The sequence below is a fragment of the Arachis ipaensis genome, chromosome B9 (assembly GCF_059453495.1).
Source record: "Arachis ipaensis isolate K30076 ecotype BB chromosome B9, ASM5945349v1, whole genome shotgun sequence".
Taxonomy (NCBI): domain Eukaryota; kingdom Viridiplantae; phylum Streptophyta; class Magnoliopsida; order Fabales; family Fabaceae; genus Arachis; species Arachis ipaensis.
In genome coordinates, this window is record NC_142444.1 from 39,731,811 (window position 1) to 39,747,921 (window position 16,111).

The following is a 16,111-nucleotide window of genomic DNA, read 5'->3' on the forward strand; positions in this document are numbered from 1 at the left end:
AAGATCAGAGACTATATTTGCTAAGCTAGATGGATTCTGCTCAGAACTCTCTATCTGTTGCTGAGTGGATGATGGAAAAGGCTTGTTATTGCTAAACCTGTTTCTTCCACCATTATTAAAGCCTTGTTGAGGCTTTTGTTGATCCTTCAATGTGAAATTTGGATGATTCCTCTATGAGGGATTATAGGTGTTTCCATAGGGTTCACCCATGTAATTCACCTCTACTATTGCAGGGTTCTCAGGATCATAAGCTTCTTCTTCAGAAGATGCCTCTTTAGTACTGTTAGATGATTCCTTCAATCCATTCAGATTCTGAGAGATCATATTGACTTGCTGAGTCAATATTTTATTCTAAGCCAATATGGCATTCAGAGTATCAATTTCAAGAACTCCCTTCCTCATAGGCGTCCCATTATTCACAGGATTCCTTTCAGAAGTGTACATAAACTGGTTATTTACAACCATGTCAATGAGTTCTTGAGCTTCTGCAGGCGTTTTCTTTAGGTGAATGGATCCACCTGCAGAATGGTCCAGTGACATCTTTGATAGCTCAGACAGACCATCATAGAATATATCCAGGATGGTCCATTCTGAAAGCATGTCAGAAGGACACTTTTTGGTCAGTTCCTTGTATCTCTCCCAAGCTTCATAGAGGGATTCACCTTCTTTCTGTTTGAAGGTTTGAACATCCACTCTAAGCTTACTAAGCTTTTGAGGAGGAAAAAACTTGGCTAAGAAAGCCGTGACCAGCTTATCCCAAGAGTTCAGGCTATCCTTAGGTTGAGAGTCCAACCATATTCTAGCTCTGTCTCTTACAGCAAATGGGAAAAGCATAAGCCTGTAGACCTCGGGATCAACCCCATTGGTCTTAATAGTATCACAGATCTGCAAGAATTCAGTTAAGAACTGAAAAGGATCTTCAGATGGAAGTCCATAAAACTTGCAATTCTGTTGCATCAGAGAAACTAATTGAGGTTTCAGCTCAAAATTGTTTGCTCCAATGGCAGGGATTGAGATGCTTCTTCCATGTAAATTGGAATTTGGTGCAGTAAAGTCACCAAGCATCTTTCTTGCATTGTTATTATTTTCGGCCATGTCTCCTTCTTTTTCGAAAATTTCTGTCAGATTTTCTCCCGAGAGTTGTGCTTTAGCTTCCCTTAGCTTCCTCTTCAGAGTCCTTTCAGGTTCAGGATCAGCTTCAACAAGAATGTTCTTATCCTTGTTCCTGCTCATATGACAAAGAAGGAAATAACAAAAAAAATATGGAATCCTCTATGTCACACTATAGAGATTCCTTTATGGGAGTAGAAGAAGATAGGAATAGAAGAAGGAGAATCCAAACACAAGGGTGAGGAGTGGGTTCGAATTCTTAGATGAAGAGAAGTGTTAGTAAATAAATAAAATAATTAGAAGGAGATGAGAGGGGGAATGAATTTTGAAAATTAAATAAATTAAAATAGAAATATTTTTGTTTTTAATTAAAAATTAAAGTCAAAGTTCGAAAATTAAAAAGAAAAATTGAAATTAAATTAAATTTAAAACAATTAATTAATTAAAAAGGAATTTTAAAAAAGATGAAGGTGATTTTCGAAAATTAGAGATAGAAAGTTAGTTAGGTAGTTTTGAAAAAGATATGATTGAAACAAAAAGATAGGATTGGTTTGAAAAAGATTTGAAAATTAAATTTTGAAAAGATAGGAAGTTAGAAAAGATTTTGAAATTGATTTTGAAAAAGATATGATTGAAGCTAAATTTGAAAAAGATTTGAAAAAGAAATTTAAAAAGATTTGATTTTGAAATCAAAGTTGATTACTTGACTAACAAGAAACTAAAAAGATATGATTCTAGAGTTTAAAGGTTGAATCTTTCTTACTAGGCAAGTAACAAACTAAAAATTTTTGAATCAATCATTTTAGTTGTTAGCATTAATTTAAAAAATATGAAATAAAAATAAGAAAAAGATTTTGAAAATAAATCATAAAGTTTTCGAAAATATGAAGGAAAAATTGAAAAAGATTTTATTTTTGAAAAATATTTGAAAAAGATAGAATTTTTAAATTGAAAATTTGATTTGACTCATAAGAAACAACTAGATTTTAAAATTTTTTGAAAAAGTCAACTCAATTTTTCGAATTTGATGAGAAGAAAAAGGGAAAGATATTTTTTTGATTTTTGAATTTTAATGATGAAAGAGAAAAACATCAAAAAGACTCAAAACATGAAAATTATGAATCAAAACAAGAAAAATATGCAAGAACACTTTGAATGCAAAGATGAACACCAAGAACACTTTGAATGTCAAGATGAACACCAATAACTTATTTTTGAAAAATTTTCAAGAAAAGAAAACATGCAAGACACCAAACTTAAAAATTTTTATTCTTTAGACATTAATGTTTCAAGAATGCATATGAAAAACAAGAAAAGACACAAAACAAGAAAATATGAAGATCAAACAAGAAGATTGGCCAAGAACAACTTGAAGATCATGAAGAATGCAATGCATGAAATTTTCGAAAATAAATTTTTTTAGAAAATTAAAAAGATGCAATTGACACCAAACTTAAAACTTGACTCTAGACTCAAACAGGAAACACAAAAAAAATATTTTTGATTTTATGATTTTGTAAATTTTTTTGTATTTTTCGAAAATTAATTGGAAAAAACGAAAAAAGAAATTTTTTTTTGTATTTTTAGAAAATAAGAAAAAAAAGCTTAAAATTAAAATAAAATTACCTAATCAGAGCAACAAGATGAACCGTCAGTTGTCCAAACTCGAACAATCCCCGGCAACGGCGCCAAAAACTTGGTGCACGAAATTGTGATCATCAATAGCGCCAACAACTTGGTACGCACAATTGTAATCTCAACTCTTTATCACAACTTCGCACAACTAACCAGCAAGTGCACTGGGTCGTCCAAGTAATAAACCTTACGTGAGTAAGGGTCGATCCCACGGAGATTGTCGGCTTGAAGCAAGCTATGGTCACCTTGTAAATCTCAGTCAGGCGGATTCAAAAGGTTATAGAGTTTTAATAATTAAAAGATAAATAAAACATAAACTAGGATAGAGATACTTATGTAATTCATTGGTGAGAATTTTAGATAAGCGTATAGAGATGCTTTCGTTCCTCTGAACCTCTGCTTTCCTGCTGTCTTCATCCAATCATTCCTACTCCTTTCCATGGCAAGCTGTATGTTGGGCATCACCGTTGTCAATGGCTACTTCCCGTCCTCTCAGTGAAAATGGTCCAAGATGCTCTGTCACAGCACACCTATTCATCTGTCGGTTCTTGATCATACTGGAATAGGATCCATTGATCCTTTTGCGTCTGTCACTACGCCCAGCACTCGCGAGTTTGAAGCTCGTCACAGCCATCCCTTCCCAGATCCTACTCAGAATACCACAGACAAGGTTTAGACTTTCCGGATCTCAGGAATGGCCATCCATGGGTTCTAACTTATACCACGAATATTCTAATATCTCGGACTCGGTCCCCTGTATTAGATATCCAAGATGATACCCATTCAATCTAAGGTAGAACGGAAGTGGTTGTCAGGCACGCGTTCATAAGTTGGGAATGATGATGATTGTCACGATCATCACATTCACATTGAAGTGCGAATGAATATCTTAGAAGCGGAATAAGTTTGTATTGAATAGAAAAACAGTAGTACTTTGCATTAATCCATGAGGAACAGCAGAGCTCCACAACTTAATCTATGGTGTGTAGAAACTCTACCATTGAAAATACATAAGTGATGAAGGTTCAGGCATGGCCGAATGGCCAGCCCCCAAACGTGATCTAAGGATGAAACTAAAGATAATCCAAAGATGTAAATACAATAGTAAAAAGTCCTATTTATACTAAACTAGTTACTAGGGTTTACAGAAATGAGTAATTGATGCAGAAATTCACTTCCGGGGCCCACTTGGTGTGTGCTTGGGCTGAGCATTGAGATTTACACGTGTAGAGGCTTCTCTTGGAGTTGAACGCCAGTTTGTAACCTGTTTCTGGCGTTTAACTCCACTTTGCAACCTGTTTCAGGTGTTTAACTCCAGAATGCAGCATGGAACTGGCGTTGAACGCCAGTTTGCGTCATTTAAACTCGAGCAAAGTATGGACTATTATATATTGCTGGAAAGCCCTGGATGTCGACTTTCCAACGCAATTGAGAGCGCACCATTTGGAGTTCTGTAACTCCAGAAAATCTACTTTGAGTGCAGGGAGGTCAGAATCCAGTAGCATCTGCAGTCCTTCTTCAACCTCTGAATCTGATTTTTGCTCAAGTCCCTCAATTTCAGCCAGAAAATACCTGAAATCACAGAAAAATACACAAACTCATAGTAAAGTCTAGAAATGTGATTTTTATTTAAAAACTAATAAAAATATACTAAAAACTAACTAAATTATACTGAAAACTATGTAAAAACAATGCCAAAAAGCGTATAAATTATTTGCTCATCTCTTATGCTAAAAAGGGTAAACTATACTAATTAATCCATATTTTCTATAACTAATAAGTTAGAATTGCAACTAAACTAAATGGCTAAAATATGAACTAAAGTGCAACATGCAGAAATAGAGTAAAAATACATGAATATAGCAATGTATAAGTACTGATAAAAAAATAGAAATAAAGAGAAAAATACAGAAAAGTAGCAAAATAAAGTAAAAGAGTCTGTAGTGGTTCACCAAAAAAATACGCCAGAGATGGCGCCCCACACTTAATATGAAGCATCGTCCCTGATGCTCACTCAAGCAGGGTGTGAAGGGGTGTCATCACTGGAAGGATGGGTAGCTGGGGTCTCTGTGGTGGTGGACTGAGGATCTGCCTGCTGCAGAGGAGGTGCTGACTGAATAGGGATCTTTGGGTCGGAAGCCTGAATCTGATGTGGGGCCTCCTACTGGGGCGCAGCCTGCTCCGTGCCTGCCTGTGCAGCCTCTCTCTGTGGACGGGTCTCCGCCTCGTGGTCATCTGCCTCCTCCTCAGATGGCTCTGATAGAGTGTCAGGCTCGGAGGGGATGTCGCTGCCAGAACGGATCATCAGCTTCAGGTGCTCATAGCGTCGCTTGCTGCGACGCTCAGATCTCTCGTATCGCCGCTGGTTGCGGTGCTTCATCTGGTCTAGCTGCTGAAACAGGCGGTGTACTAAGTGATAAACTGGCTCTGAGGCAAGTGGAGGTGCAGTGGTGGTAGCAGGGGTAGCTGTAGAGGAGGAGGGGCCGGCAGATGGTGTGGCTGTCTCATCAGTAGGAGTGAGGAATGGAGATCTGTAGCCCAAAGCCAGCAAGTTTCTGCTGTGAGGGATAATTTTCTTGCATTCTGCAGCAGGTGGCTTCTCATCAGCATCCTCCCAAGGCACGTCAGCTCGACGGCCAAGCTGTGTAATCAGATATGGAAAGGGGAGAGTGCCTCGGACGTGGACCCTGGCTATGTAGTACCGAATGAAGCATGGCAGGTACATGTCCTTACCCTCTATCACACACCATAGGAGGGTGATGATAGCGGCAGGTAGCTCCATCTCGTGAGTACTCGGCATAATAAAGTTGCTTAGGATCTGATGCCATAGCCGAGCCTCATCATTCAAGTATGCCCGCTTGATTCCTTTAGGCATGGTGATGTTTTGACCCATGACTCATGGAACAGTCGGGTCAAGGGCGATCCTTGCCTTGACGGCGTCCCAGTCAAATTTCATGAAGCGCATGTCCTCCTCAGCCTGTTGATAACCATCTGGCTGATCGAATTTAGGCAGGAGCTTCAAAACATCCTCTATGGCCTCTTCAGTGACCAGTATTTACGTCCCTCTTAGGTTTACTGCATCTAGGGAAGTTTTGAAGTAATTGCAGTAAAATTCCCTTACCCAAGATGCATTGACCTCAGTCAGGTTTCTCACCAGGAAGAACCAGCCTCTTTGTTTGATCTGATCAGAGGTGTATTGCTGGAGTTCTTCTGGGATCTTCAAAGTCCTCTCCAGGTACAGGTTCTTGGAGATTGCAAATACCGGATACTTCAGCTCGCAGTATCGGTTTGCAAACTTAATAGGATCAGTAGCAGGGAGTAGCTGGTCAGCCTTTTCCTGCGGGGTAAAGTGTTTCTCCCGCCAGGAGTCATCATGCATGATGTCCAGGATGGACATGGAGGATTCTCCTCTTTTCCATTTGCCAGTTGTTGCCTTTCCCTTTCCTTTTCTTTGGGTGTCAGACATCCTGAAAAATAGAAAACCAGGATATAATAAAAATAAGAAAACAAGTAGGCAAATCACAAAATAAGCATATAGTGGCAAAGGAGCAGTGGAGTAATGAAAATGAATTAAGTAAATGAGCATTAAGGATTGAATAGGAGTGAAAAGTCCGAGAAGAAAAATTAACAATCCAAAATGTATTAGAAATCATGTTAATCAGGAAAAATTATCATCATGCCTTGGTTAGAAGGTTAAAGAGAATAGTGAAAAACCAATAAAGATGTTTTAAAAGGTGAGGTTGGTTAGGAATGAAAAACGAGTTTAGGAAGTTAAAATTAGTGAATGAGTAAACAGTGGGTTAGAGTAAGTGGCATGATGAACATTTTCTAAGTAACAGGCAGTCGCAATTAGAAGCTATAGTTAACTCATATCCAAACAAGGGAATCAGGTTGATGATGAATCAGAAATTGGAAGCTAAACATCAAAAATGCAGATTATGAACCAGAAAATCAAAAAGAATAAGAAAGCTTGCCCTGGTATTCATGAATTGGTTTGGTAAAAGCAGAATAAAGCAGAGTTCAAAGTGCCAAAACCAAGACATGAATGGAGACAAAACAGTTTACAGAAAATTGGGCAGCATTCCAGCTAAAATTGGATGTTCCCAAAAATTAAACAGTAAGCAGGACAGTTCATATGAAACAAAAATATAGCTGCAATTACATATAAGGGATATGAACATCGAAAAGCAGTGTAAAGAGCAGCAGGAAATAAGAAATTACAGCATATGAATAATACTAACAGTAATAGCAGAATTGCGAAATTAATAAAACAGGTAACAAGAACAGCGTAATTAATCAGGCCTAAATCTACTAACCACATTCTAGGCTACCTAACCACCTAGAATCCAGTACAACATGCATATCTAACTAGCCTAATGATGAACATAAACAGAAAAATATGTAATTAACTAGGAATTGAAAGAAACGTGGCGTTTGGCGGAACCTGGAAGGCGTATGAAAGAAGGTGCGGCAGAGAGGTGGCTGGGGGATGGTGGTAGTGGCGGCTGACGCGGTGGTTGATGATGGTTGTGCGGCGGTGAAGGCTGTTCGGAGGCAGGGGAGTTTGGGGGGGGGGGGGTAATGTGGGTAGGGGGAAGGAAGGGAAGGGGGCGTTGGTGGCGGTTGGATGCGCGGCGGTGACGGCGGCGCGGTGGGTGTGGCGGTCGTAGAGGTGGGCAGTAGTGATGGAGGGAAGAAGAGGAAAGAAGAAGAAGAAGAGAAGAAAGAGAGGGAAGGGAGAAGGGGTGGCACGGCGGCGGTGTCTGGGTGGTGGACTGTGGAGCGGCGGCATAGGGGGGCGCGAGGGCGAAGGGCAGAGAGGGAGGGAGGGGTTTGGCAGGGAGGAAGAAGAAGAAAGGGGTTGGGGGGGCGCGATGGGGTAGGGTTCGCGTCACAGGGGGTTAATAAATTTAAATCCACGCGATCGCCTGGGGCACGCGGTCGCGTGGCTGGGATGGAATGGGGGTTGACGCGATCGCGTGAGTGATGCGATCGCATGGAATGGGTAAATAATGAATGACGCGATCGCGTGAGGCAGGCGATCGCATCACTGGAAATCGCGCGAAACGCACAATTCCAGCATCGTTTCAGCGCAACTCTCTGTCTTCTCTTGGGTGTTGTGCAATCTATGCGACGCGGTCGCGTCAGGGACGCGATCGCGTGGGTCATTTTGTGCGAAACGCACAACAGCCGCACGATTCCAGCCTAACTTTCTGGGCATTGGATACTTACGTCGATTTCCAGGGCACACGGCTGCGTGAATGACGCGGACGCGTGGGAAGTGTTTTTCGCAATTGACGCGATCGCATGAGTGATGTGGTCGCGTCGTACGCCTACTCTCTCTCTTTTTTTTCCGATGCAGGTATGCAATAATGCAGTATGCAATGCGAATGAATAATATTCAGGTTCAATTGAAAAGGAAAACAAAAATAAATAACACGAAATAAAACTAAAAAAGAAACAACCATACCATGGTGGGTTGTCTCCCACCTAGCACTTTTAGTTAAAGTCCTTAAGTTGGACATCAGATGAGCTTCCTGTTATGGCGGCCTATGCTTAAATTTATCCAGAAATCTCCACCAATGTTTGGAATGCCAGTAGCCTCCGGAGTCCCAAACTAGGCATGTAAAGCCTCTGAGCAGCTTTAAATAGATTCTTAGGCTCCCGGGGTGACGAATGTCAGAATAGATTCCAAGATCCCAAACTTTGCTTTTAAATCCGCCTCCGTCTTGATCTATATTTTTCCATCCGGGCGGTTTAAAAATTAGATTCTCACCACAATGACCAAACGTTTTCCGAGATCCATTCGATTGATCATGATGCCAATCCGTGCACTTCGAGTAGAAGCGTGGAACCTTATTGAACCTTGTGCACCAGCTCTGAGTACGAGTCATTTTCCTCTTACTCTTAAAGCCACAGAGAGCTCTAAGCTGGCGATCTGTTTCAAGCAAACCATATTCAAGTGGGAAAATAAAGCTAAAGGTTAAGGATTGTACCCACTTGAAGCTTGTATTAGGTGGTAATGGCCTTGGGATAGGTGTTTCCAGTTTCTTCAAAAACTCCATTTTGTGCTTTCCTTCCATTTTTGTATGTTTCCTTTCCATCCTTTAAGCCATTCCTGCCTTAGAAGATCTGAAACTACTCAACACACGAATCACGGCATCGAATGGAAGTAAAGGGTAATTAAAATAATTATTTTTAAAGCATAGGAAACATGTTTTTTACATATATCACATAATAAGGAAGGAAAAGTAAAACCATGCAATTAACATGAATAAGTAAGTGAAGGATTGAATAAATCACTTAAATTAGGCACAAAATATATCATAAAATATGGATTTATCACTCAATCGTGCATGAGGACCTGGAAGAAAAGAAGAATTAATTAGAACATATACAAGGAATTCGAGGTAACCAGAAGAGGGAGGAACATAATGATAGAATGAAACTATACCAGGCTCAAGGTACCCTGCATAATCCTTCTATTTGGTATTTATGATGCGTCCTCTCATGCTTTTATGTACGTCTGAAGGAGGTGGGTCAGTAGCCACATGTCTTTGCTTTGTAACTAACTTCCCCTTAGTAGAATTGCTGGCATTAGAGTGCTCACTCCTATCCAATTTTGTTATTCTCTTTCTTACATTACCCTCTCCATTTAGATCAACCTTGTCGTCCAGGTTGAGAGCAGGATATAGTCTAGTCATGGCTGCAACTGATTCCCATGATGTTTTTTTAGTGTCTCCAATTTTCCAATGCACATGGACCTGTTGTTCTGGCTTTTCATGTTTGAGAATGGTGCGAACTCTCAGAACTCAAGAAGGCTCAGGTATAGAACCCTTGGCACTAGTCTGTAGAGGCAATGGCAAGTAGTAATTAGTGTTATCCCTGCAGAATCTTTTTAACACTGAAATGTAGAACACATTATGAATCTTGGCCTTTAGAGAAAGTTCGAGTTTATAAGCCACCGAGCTAAGTTTCTTGACAATGCGAAATAGTCCAAAGAATCCCATTTCCAACTTCTGATTTTTTCTCAAAGCCACTGAATGTTGGCGATAAGGCTGTAAACGAACCAGTACCATATCATTCTCTTAAAGTTCATCCTGACAACTTTTATCAGCAAACGTCTTCATATATTGTTGGACATGATTGAGGTTTGCCCTAAGCTATTCAAGCAGCGTGTCCCGATTGGTTAGCAACTCTTGCAATGATGGTTCGTCAACATGAGAGAACTCATATCTAATGAGATTTGGGGGGGGGGGGGAGGACGACCATATAGAATCATGTAAGGAGACATTTTGATGCTTCTATAGTGAGAAGTGTTATACCAATACTGGGCCCAAGGTAGCATATCGAACCATAACCTGGGATTCTCGAAACAAAAGCAACAAAGATACATCTCCAATGCTTTATTCATGACTTCACTTTGCCGTCCGTTTGTGGGTGGTATGCTGAGCTCATGGATAAAGTAGTGCCTTACAACTTAAATAATCTCTGCCAAAAGTGACTCATAAAGATCTAGTCCCTATCCGAGAGAATGGAGTTAGGAAAGCCATGGAGTTTGACAATATTCCTAATGAATGCCTCTACCACTGAATGGCTGTCAAAGTAATGTTTCAAGGGTATAAAATGAGCAAATTTTGTCAATCTATCAATGACCGCCATAATGACCGTGTACCCATCAGACTGTGGAAGATTTGTGATGAAATCCATGCAGATAGCCTCCCACACCTGTGATGGAAATGGGAGAGGTTGGAGTAACCGTGTAGGTAGTCGAGCCTTTCTTTTGGTGCACTGGCAAGTGGAGCAGGAAAGAACATAAGCTCTTATAACTCTTTGCAGATTCATAAACCCTAATTTTGTGGTTTATCTTGTGCTTATTTTAGGGGATTTTATCACCTTTTCCCACATTTATTCAATGAAATAGCATGGTTTTGTAATTCTCCCTTAAATTGTGCTTAAGTGTAAAAACATGCTTTTTAGGCCCTTAAATTGGTGATTTTAATTCACTTTAATGCCATTCAATACCTTGATGTGTTTGTTGAGTGATTTCAGATTCATAAGGCAAGTATTGGATGCAAGAATTGAAGAGAAAAGCATGCAAAGGGGAGAATCCATGAAGAAATGAGCTTTTGGAGAATTGAGGGCCACGCGCACGCATCATGCACGCATACGCGTGAGTAGAGGTTTCTGCCATCGACGCGCATGCGTCACCCACGCGTACGCATGACGCTCAGCACGCGACCCACTTAAAGTGAAATCACTAGGGGCGATTTCTGAGCTGCCCAGGACCAAATCCAACTCGTTTCTGAGTGTATTTCATGCAAAATTCAAGCTTGAGTAAGGGGGAGCACTTAGTTAGTCATGATCAGACTTTAGTTAGTTTTCTAGAGAGAGAAGCTCCCTCTTCTCTCTAGAATTAGGTTAGGGTTAGGTTAATTTCTCTTAGATCTAGGCATGATTTCTTGATTTCATCTTGTTTCCTTTACAATTTCTTGTTTCTACTATTTCATTCTTCTTAGTTCTCTTGTTAATTTTACTTTTATGCCTCTTTTATGTTCATGCACTCATGTTGGATTTGGTTTACATTCAATGAGATTTGATGTTTGATGTTCTTTTATTGTTAATTTGAGTTGTGAATTTTACTTTTCTTGCAATTGGTAGTTGATAGATTTATATTTCTTGCACTTTTATTATGCCTTTCATTTATACTTTCCAAGTGTTTGACAAAATGTTTGGAAGGATGTTAGAGTAGATCTTGAGGATTCTTGGCTTGGAAAGAGTAATTAGGTGATCTTGAGTCATAAATACCCAACTCATGTTGGTGATCTAGAGTTGTTAGTTAATATTATTTCCATTGACTCTAATCTCTTGCTAATTCCATTAGTGAGTTGATTAGGAATTTTGGATTGAGATTAACTAGTCTTGTTTGACTTTCTCTTATGGAAGATAACTTACACCTTCTTCCAACATTGGAGATGACAAAATGACATAAATTCTTGTTAATTATTGTTATTAGTGACTAGGATAGAAAGCCTATATTCTCAATCCTTGCCATGAATGTCTCTCTTTATTACTTGCTTTCTTTACTCGCTTGATTTACTTTTCTTTTCATTTATTTTATTGCCCCTTTTATCAATCAAACCCCTTGTTCTCTCATAGCCAATAATTGACCACTTCATTGCAATTTCTTGTGAGACGACCTGGAGTCTAAATACTTCGGTTAATTTTCATTGGGGTTTGTACTTGTGACAAAACCAATTTTTGTATGTGAGGATTCTTTGTTGGTTTAGAACTATACTTGCAACGAGAACTCATTTGAGGAAATTCTATACTATCAAAGAATTCACGCATCAAAATGGCGCTGTTGCCGGAGAATTACAATGGTGTTATATTATTGGCTATTGTGAATATGTGAATATGTTTGCCTTTTGTTTGTTTGTTAGTCTTTGTTAGGCTTAGGACTTGTTGCTTATTTTCGTAGCTTTTGTTTTTATTTGCTATTATGAATTCTCATCCTCACTTTGGCTATGAGTTTGGCTCAAATTATGTTGTAGGAAATGGGAACTATAATGACGATATGCACCAAGGATGGAACAATCAAAGATGGGAGGAGCCTCAAAGGATTGATCACCCTTCTTGGCAATAACCTCCTCCGGTTCCTTATAGGTATAATCCCAATCCTATGGATGTGGTGACCCTTATTGTGATTGTTAACAACCACCACTATATGCCTATGAACCACCTCCCCAACATAATTTTGAACCACCTTACTCACGAGCTCCTTACCCCCAATCACCTCCATATGGTCCTAATCCTTATCCACCATACCAACCACCTTATGAGCCATATGAACCATACATAGAGCCACCACAATCCTAACATAACTACTCCCAAGAACCACCTCCATATACACCATCTCCATACCCTTACCAATATGAACCACCTTCCAACTACAACGCCTTTTCCTCAAACAATGAACCCTCTCTTCCACCACCGCCCCCCGATGAAGCCCTCACGCAAGAACTAAGAGATCTTGAATCTTATATCCTAAGGCAACAAGAGGGGACGGAAAATGAGTTCAAGGAGATAGAAGCCAAGATTGCTATCGTGGCAGAAGCCGTTGGCAACTTGTACTCATCATAACAAAGCTCGCACGATCAAAGCACTTCCATTGTTGAATGTGGAGAAGCAACCAAGGAGCTTAGTGAGGGAGTGAGTTTGGAGCTTCAAGGTGAAGAAGAGGAGTTGAAGCAAGGAGTGCAACAAGAGGAGGGGGTAGAGATGATTGAAAAGGAAGGAATGGTTGAAAACCCAGGAGATGTCGGAAGTCCATGGGAATGTAGCATTAGAGAGCTCTTTTTCAAGAAGCTTGATATTGATGTTGAGAAGGGTGTACAACCTCCAAAGCATATCATGGTGGAAAACTTTGAAGAGGTTGATCAAGAGATGGATTCAATCATTGATGAATTCCTATCTACAATTGAATCCTCTCCCATTGGGCTTGAAATTGAGATCAAAGAAAAAGATGCACAACCTCCCATGCCCTTGGTGAGCAATGAAGAAGAGATTGAATTGGAAGAGAGCCACCAACAGGAAGAGGTTGAAGTGGAGGAAAGTTGTAAAGAGGTGGAGGTAATCATGGAAGAGCACAAGGGAGTGGAGCTTGCAAGATCATTGGAACCCCCCCCTTCCTAAGTCACCATCCAACACAACATTCAAGTGGGTAAAATTCTTATCCCTAAGCTTTACTTTCTCACTTGAATATGGTTTGATTGAAAATGATGGTCAACTTAGAGCTCTTTGTGGAGTTAAGAGTAGAAGGGAATTGTGTAGTGGTTGGAAAAACAATGTTAGGCTCATAACGGTTGAATCCTCAAGGCATAGATCACATGGTTGGAAGAGTGCTAAATTGTATGGGTCTAGGAGGAGAATTTGGTGCCCCAATGAGAATTTTATACGCCTACCACCCAATTAGAATCATGATGATCAATTAGAAGATGGGTGTGAAAATAAGGTATGGGATCCCGGATCACAACATGAAGACCAATTTTGGGAGCTCATATCTTGGGAAGGTCCTCACCCAAGCTTGGTGAAGATGGTTGAAAATTCTGACAACCAATTGAAGAGCAAGCATTCTTGGAGGTTCAAGGATGAATACAAGCATAAACCACCTTGACAAGGAGCCTCCCAAATGTCCAACTTAAGGACTTAAACTAAAAGTGCTAGGTGGGAGACACCCCACCATGGTAAAATCTTTCCTTTTTCTCTTTTGTAAATATTGGTAAAATTAGTTTAATTTTATATTTTGTTTAGTTAGTTGAGTTTATTTGGGAGTCTAGTAGGTTAAATAAGGTTTTATGATATTTTGGTAGTTTTTTGGAGGTTTGGAATGCTTGGGTTGGTGCAAAAACATAGAAAATTTTTGAAAAACAGGGCATCAATCCACGCGTGCGCATGCTTCACGCGTACGCGTGACTCAAGCATTTTCGACCATCCACGCGCACACGTCACCCACGCGTACGTGTGGATTGCAAATTGTCACCACCAAGCCATTTTCCCGAGATTCGCGCAAACAGCGCGCGAACACTGTGCGTTTCGTGCAAGGGTACCGACGCGCACGCATACCTCACGCGTATGCGTCGTTCTCGAAATAACCCATCGACGTGCACGCGTGCCTCACGCGTACGCATCGCGCCCATTTCACCATTCCACGTACACGCGTTAATGACGCGTACGCGTGGACGCCCTTCCTTCACTACACTTCTTTTCTTCTCTTCTTCCTATTTCTTTCCTTCTTCTCTCCTCTTTTCCTCTCCTACTCCTCATCCAACAGTATTGGTGCACGAAATTGTGATCCCTGGTAATGGCTCCAAAAACTTGGTGCTCTAATCTTAATTCATGATTTGTCACAACTTCGATACAACTAACCAGCAAGTGCACTGGGTCGTCCAAGTAATAAAACCTTACGTGAGTAAGGGTCGATCCCACGGAGATTGTTGGTATGAAGCAAGCTATGGTCATCTTGTAAATCTCAGTCAGGCGGATATCAAATGGTTATGGAGTTTTGAATAATAATAATAAATAAACAGAAAATAAAGATAGAAATACTTATGTAAATCATTGGTGAGAATTTCAGATAAGCGTATAGAGATGCTTTCGTTCCTCTGAACCTCTGCTTTCTTGCTGTCTTCATCCAATCATTCCTACTCCTTTCCATGGCAAGCTTTATGTGAGGCATCACTGTTGTCAATGGCTACATCCCATCCTCTCTGTGAAAAAGGTCCAAATGCTCTGTCACGGCACGGCTAATCATCTGGAGGTTCTCGATCATACTGGAATAGGAGTCACCCTCCTTTTGCGTCTGTCACTAGACCCAGCACTCGCGAGTTTGAAATTCGTCACAGCCATCCCTTCCCAGATCCTACTCAGAATACCACAGACAAGATTTAGACTTTTCGGATCTCAGGAATGGTCATCTATGGGTTCTAACTTATACCACGAAGACACTAATAACTCGGACTCGGTCCCCTGTATTAGATATCCAAGAGATATTCATTCTAGCTTGTTTACATGTAGAACAGAAGTGTTTGTCAGGCACGCATTCATAAGTGAGAATGATGATGAGTGTCATATAATCATCACATTCATCATGTTCTTGGGTGCGAATGGATATCTTAGAAGCGGAATAAGTTGAATTGAATAGAAAAACAGTAGTACTTTGCATTAAATCATGAGGAACAACAGAGCTCCACACCTTAATCTATGGAGTGCAGAAACTCTACCGTTGTAAATACATAAGTAATGAAGGTTCAGGCATGGCCGAATGGCCAGCCCCAACGTGATCAATAGATCAAAAGATAATCCAAAGATGTACATACAATAGTAAAAAGTCCTATTTATACTAGACTAGCTACTAGGGTTTACAAAAGTAAGTAATTGATGCATAAATCCACTTCCGGGGCCCACTTGGTGTGTGCTTGGGCTGAGCTTGAAGTTTACACGTGCAGAGGCTTCTTTTGGAGTTGAACGCCAAGTTGTAACGTGTTTTTGGCGTTCAACTCTGGTTCATGACGTGTTTCTGGCGTTTAACTCCAGACTGCAGCGTAGAACTGGCGTTCAATGCCCTTTTGCGTCGTCTACACTTGGGTAAAGTATGGACTATTATATATTGCTGGAAAGCCCTGGATGTCTACTTTCGAACGCAGATGAGATCGCGCCATTTGGAGTTTTGTATCTCCAGAAAATCCACTTTGAGTGCAGAGAGGTCAGAATCCAACAGCATCAGCAGTCCTTCTTCAACCTCTGAATCTGATTTTTGCTCAAGTCCCTCAATTTCAGCCAGAAAATACCTGAAATCACAGAAAAA

At 40.3% G+C, this 16,111-nt stretch overlaps 1 non-coding gene across 1 annotated transcript; it reads left to right on the top strand.

Annotated features, from left to right (window-relative positions):
• Positions 1–594: 594 nt before the first annotated feature.
• On the top strand, positions 595–702 carry LOC148544388 (small nucleolar RNA R71). The gene has a single exon (XR_015901027.1). It is a non-coding gene; the product is annotated as a small nucleolar RNA R71 (small nucleolar RNA).
• The last annotated feature ends 15,409 nt before the right edge of the window (positions 703–16,111 follow it).